The sequence below is a fragment of the Arachis hypogaea genome, chromosome 2 (assembly GCF_003086295.3).
Source record: "Arachis hypogaea cultivar Tifrunner chromosome 2, arahy.Tifrunner.gnm2.J5K5, whole genome shotgun sequence".
Taxonomy (NCBI): Eukaryota; Viridiplantae; Streptophyta; class Magnoliopsida; order Fabales; family Fabaceae; genus Arachis; species Arachis hypogaea.
The window spans coordinates 37,847,480-37,853,337 of record NC_092037.1 but is presented as its reverse complement, the minus strand read 5'-3'; the positions used below and the strand labels follow the sequence as shown (position 1 = coordinate 37,853,337).

At 37.1% G+C, this 5,858-nt stretch overlaps 1 non-coding gene across 1 annotated transcript; it reads left to right on the top strand.

The window, feature by feature from the left end:
* The first annotated feature begins 3,014 nt into the window (after positions 1–3,014).
* LOC112766457 (small nucleolar RNA R71) lies at positions 3,015–3,118 on the top strand. The gene has a single exon (XR_003184351.1). It is a non-coding gene; the product is annotated as a small nucleolar RNA R71 (small nucleolar RNA).
* The last annotated feature ends 2,740 nt before the right edge of the window (positions 3,119–5,858 follow it).

Genomic DNA, 5,858 nt, shown 5'->3' with positions numbered 1-5,858 from the left:
GTGAGATAATTCTTTGGACTCGGATTCACACTTTAATCATGGTTCCTAGTGATCCATGCATTGGCATAGAACTCTTGAACCATTAAGATTCCGACTTGTTGCATGGGGCTAGTTAGGACTTCCCAACCTCTTCTTCGGATTTCATGTCGGATCTCCAGATACTTATTTTTCTTGAGTTTGAAAGGGACCTCAGGGTTCACCTTCTTCTTTGCCACAACATCATAGAAGTGGTCTTGATGGCTTTTGGAGATGAATCTTTCCATCTCCCATGACTTGGAGGTGGAAGATTTTGTCTTCCCTTTTCCTTTTCTAGAGGATTCTCCGGCCTTAGGTGCCATTGATGGTAATGGAAAAACAAAAAGCTTATGCTTTTACCACACCAAACTTAAAATATTGCTCGCCCTCGAGCAAGAGAAGAAAGAAGAGAAGAAGAAGAAGAAGAAAATATGGAGGAGAGTGAAGGAAGGTGTTTCGGCCAAGGTGTAGAAGAGGGGGTTTGTGTTGTGTGAAGATGAAGTAGAATGGAAGGGTATATATAGGGAGGGGAGTGGGTGTAGTTTCGGTCATTTAGGGTGGCTTTGGGTGGGAAAAGATTTTTTAATTTTGAAGGTGGGTGGGGTTTTTGGGGAAGAGTGGATGAATGTGAGTGGTGAAGGGGGTAATTGGGAAGAGAAATTGAAGTTGTTGGGAAGTGTGTTTATTGGAAAGAGAGAATGAATGTTGAGAAGAGGGGAGAATATGTTAGGTGGGGATCCTGTGGGGTTCACAGATCCTGAGATGATCTTGTGGGGTCCACAGATCCTGAGGAGTCAAGAATTTACATCCCTGCACCAATTAGGCATGTAAAATGCCTTTGCACACCATTCTGGCGTTTAAACGCCGAGGTGATGCACACTCTGGGCGTTCAACGCCCATGTGTAGCATGTTTCTGGCGTTGAACGCCAGTTCCATACCTGTTACTGGCGTTCAGCGCCAGCTTTCCTCAAGGCACATTCCTGGCGTTCAAACGCCAGGATGTTGCTTGTTTCTGGTGTTCAGCGCCAGAAACATGCTCTGTTCTGGCGTTGAACGCCAGCCAGATGCACCTTACTGGTGTTTAAACGCCAGTAAGTTCTTCCTCCAGGGTGTGATTTTTCTTTTGTTATTTTTGATTCTGTTTTTAATTTTAGTATTTTTTCGTGACTCCACATGATCATGAACCTAATAAAACACAAAATAACAATAAAATAAAATTAAAATTAGATATATAAAAATTGGGTTGCCTCCCAACAAGCGCTTCTTTAGTGTCATTAGCTTGACAGTGGGCTCTCATGGAGCCTCACAGATATTCAGAGCATGATGAGGGCCTCCCAACACCAAACTTAGAGTATGAATAAGGGAGCTTCTCAACACCAAACTTAGAGTTTGGTTGTGGCCTCCCAACAACAAACTTAGAATTTGCCTGTGGGGGCTCTTTTTGGCTCTGTACTGAGAGAAGCTTTTCATGCTTCCTCTCCATGGTTGCAGAGGAAGGTCCTTGAGCTTTAAACACAAGGTAGTCCCCATTCAATTGAATGACTAATTCTCCTCTGCTAACATCAATCACAGTTTCTGCTATGGCTAGGAAGGGTCTTCCAAGGATGATGCATTCATCTTTTTCCTTCCTAGTGTCTAAGATTATGAAATCAGCAGGGATGTAAAGGCCTTCAACCTTTACTAACACGTCCTCTACTAATCCATAAGCTTGTCTTACTGACTTGTCTGCCAATTACAGTGAGAATAAGGCAAGCTGTACCTCAATGATCCCCAGTTTCTCCATTACAGAGAGTGGCATAAGGTTTATGCCTGACCTCAGGTCACACAGAGCCTTGTTAAAGGTCATGGTGCCTATGGTACAGGGTATTAAGAATTTACCAGGATCTTGTCTCTTTTGAGGTAAAGTTTTCTGAATCCATGTATCTAGTTTACTAATAAGCAAGGGGGGTTCACCTTCCCAAGTCTCATTACCAAACAACTTGGCATTCAGCTTCATGATAGCTCCTATATATTGAGCAGCTTGCTCTCCAGTTACATCTTCATCCTCTTCTGAGGAAGAATAGTCTTCAGAGCTCATGAATAGCAAAAGGAGATTTAGTGGAATCTCTATGGTCTCTATATGAGCCTCAGATTCCTTTAGGTCCTCAATGGGGAACTCTTTCTTGTTTGAAAGACGTCCCAGGAGGTCTTCCTCACTAGGATTTTCATCCTTCTCCTCCCTTGTGCATTCGGCCATATTGATCACATCAATGGCCTTGCACTCTCCTTTTGGATTCTCTTTTGTATTGCTTGGGAGAATACTGGGAGGAGTTTCAATGACTTTCTTACTCCGCTGGCCCACTTGTGCCTCCAGATTTCTAATGGAGGATCTTGTTTCACTCATGAAACTTAAAGTGACTTTTGACAAATCAGAGACTAAGTTTGCTAAATTAGAGGGGCTATGTTCAGAGTTTTCTGTCTGTTGCTAGGAAGATGATGGAAAAGGCTTGTTATTACTGAGCCTATTTCTTCCACCATTATTAAAGCCTTGTTGAGGCTTTTGTTGATCCTTCCATGAGAAATTTGGATGATTTCTCCATGATGAGTTATAGGTGTTTCCATAAGGTTCACCCATGTAATTAACCTCTGCCATTGCAGGGTTCTCAGGATCATAAGCTTCTTCAGAAGCTACCTCTTTAGTACTGTTGGATGCATTTTGCCATCTATTCAGACTTTGAGAGATCATGTTGACTTGCTGAGTCAACACTTTGTTCTGAGCCAATATGGCATTCAGAGTATCAATTTCAAGAACTCCCTTCCTCTGAGGCGTCCCACTATTCACGGAATTTCTCTCAGAAGTATACATGAATTGGTTATTTGCAACCATGTCAATAAGTTCTTGAGCCTCTTCAGGCGTTTTCTTTAGGTGAATGGATCCACATGCGGAATGGTCCAATGACATCTTGGAAAACTCAGATAGACCATAATAGAATATATCTAATATGGTCCATTCTGAAAACATGTCAGAAGGACACTTTTTGGTCATCTGCTTGTATCTTTCCCAAGCTTCATAGAGGGATTCACCATCTTTTTGCTTGAAGGTCTGAATATCCACTCTAAGCTTGCTCAGCTTTTGAGGAGGAAAGAATTTATCCAAGAAGGCCGTGACCAGCTTATCCCAGGAGTCCAGGCTATCTTTAGGTTGTGAGTCCAACCATGTTCTAGCTCTGTCTCTTACAATAAAAGGGAAAAGCATGAGCCTGTAGACTTCAGGATCTACTCCATTCATCTTAACAGTCTCACAAATCTGCAAGAACTCAGTTAAAAACTGGTAAGGATCTTCAGATGGAAGTCCATAAAACTTGCAGTTCTGTTGCATTAAAGCAACTAGTTGAGGCTTAAGCTCAAAATTGTTAGCTCCAATGGCATGAATGGAGATGCTTCTTCCATCAAATTTGGACGTTGGTTTTGTGAAGTCACCAAGCATCCTCCTTGCATTATTGTTGTTGGGTTCGGCTGCCATCTCCTTCTCTTGTTCGAAAATTTCAGAAAGGTTATCTCTGGATTGTTGTAATTTAGCTTCTCTTAGTTTCCTCTTCAGAGTCCTTTCAGGTTCTGGATCAGCTTCAACAAGAGTGTCTTTTTCCATGTTTCTGCTCATATAGGGAAGAAGAGAACAAGAAAAGAAAAAGGAATCCTATATGTCACAGTAAAGAGGATCCTTGTTGTTAGTAGAAGAAGGAAGGGAAGAAGAGTGAAGAAGAATGGTTAAGGATAGAGGTAGTGATTTGAGATGAAGAATGGTGAAGAGAAGTGTTAGTAAATAAATAAATAAATAGAAAAGGACAAAAGCTAGAGAATTTCGAAAATAATTTTGAAAAAGTAGTTAGTGATTTTCGAAAATTAAAGAAAAGATATAATTAAAATTAAAATAATTAATTAATTAAAAAGAATTTTTGAAAAAGGGATGAGATATTTTCGAAAATTAGAGAGGAAAAAGTAGTTAGGTGGTTTTGAAAAAGATAAGAGACAAACAAAAAGTCAAATAGTTAGTTGAAAAAGATATTAAAATCAAATTTGAAAAGATAAGAAGATAAGAAGTTAAATAAGATATTTTAAAATTAAATTTTTGAAAAAGATAAAATTTTGAAAAAGATATGATATAAAAGATAAGATAAGATAGGTTTAATTTTTTAAAATTAATTACTTAACTAACAAGAAATTAAAAGATATGATTCTAGAATTTAAAGATGGAACCTTTTTTAACAAGAAAGTAACAAACTTCAAATTTTTGAATCAATCACATTAATTGTTAGTGTAATTTCAAAAATTTGAAATAAAATTAAGAAAAAGATTTTGAAAATAATTTTAAAATTTTCGAAATTAATAAGAAAAAATGAAAAAGATTTTATTTTTGAAAAATTTTTTGAAAAGATAGGATTTTTAAAATTGAAAATTTGACTTGACTTATGAGAAACAACTAATTTTTAAAATTTTTTTGACCAAGTCAACCCAAAATTTCGAAAATTTGGAGGGAAATAAGGAAAAGATATTTTTTCTTTTTTTTGAAATTTTTTATGATGACGGAAAAACACAATTATAACTCAAAACTTAAAAATTTTGGATCAAAACACATGATACATGCAATAATACTATGAATGTCAAGATGAATACCAAGAACACTTTGAAGATCAAGATGAACATCAAGAACATATTTTTGAAAAATTTTTTATGCAAAGAAATAATGCAAGACACCAAACTTAGAAATCTTTAATGCATGGACTCTAACAAGCAAAAAATGCATATGAAAAACAAGAAAATACACAAAACAAGAAAACATCAAGATCAAACAAGAGGACTTATCAAGAACAACTTGAAGATCATGAAGAACACTATGAATGCATGAATTTTTCGAAAAAATGCAAGAAAAAATTTTCAAAGCATGCAATTGACACCAAACTTAATAATTGACTCAAGACTCAAACAAGAAACATAAAATATTTTTTATTTTTATGATTTTATTAATTCAATTTTTTTTTGAAAAATATTATTTAGAAAAACGAAAATAAATAAAAGTTTTTGAAAAATTTTGAAAAGAAAATTACCTAATCTGAGCAACAAGATGAACCGTCAGTTGTCCAAACTCGAACAATCCCCGGCAACGGCGCCAAAAACTTGGTGGACAAAATTGTGATCATCAATGTTGTATTCTTTGTTGTTGTATGGAATAATTATAATGGCTCTTTGCTATGTGTGGACACAACTCCGTTCAACTAACCAGCAAGTGTACTGGGTCGTCCAAGTAATAAACCTTACGTGAGTAAGGGTCGATCCCACAGAAATTGTTGGTATGAAGCAAGCTATGGTCATATTGTAAATCTCAGTCAGGCGGATAGTAATTGATTATGGATTTTCAAAAATTAATAATAAATAATAAACATGAAATAAAGATAAATTTGCTCATGTATTTCCATGGTGGGAATTTCAGATAGGTGTATGGAGATGCTGTGCTCCTCCTGAATCTCTGCTTTCCTACTGCTTCATTCAATCCTTCTCACTCCTTTCCATGGCAAGATGTATGTAGGGCATCATTGTTGTCAATAGCTACATCCCATCCTCTCAGTGAAAAAGGTCCAAATGCTCTGTCACAGCATGGCAAATCATGTGTCGGTTCTCAATCAAGTTGGAATAGAATCCCTTGATTCTTTTGCGTATTTCACTAACGCCCAGCCTTCAGGAGTTTGAAGCTTGTCACAGTCATTCAATCCCGGAATCCTACTCGGAATACCACAGACAAGGCTTAGACTTTCCGGATTCTCATGAATGCCGCCATCAATTCTAGCTTATACCACGAAGATTCTGAT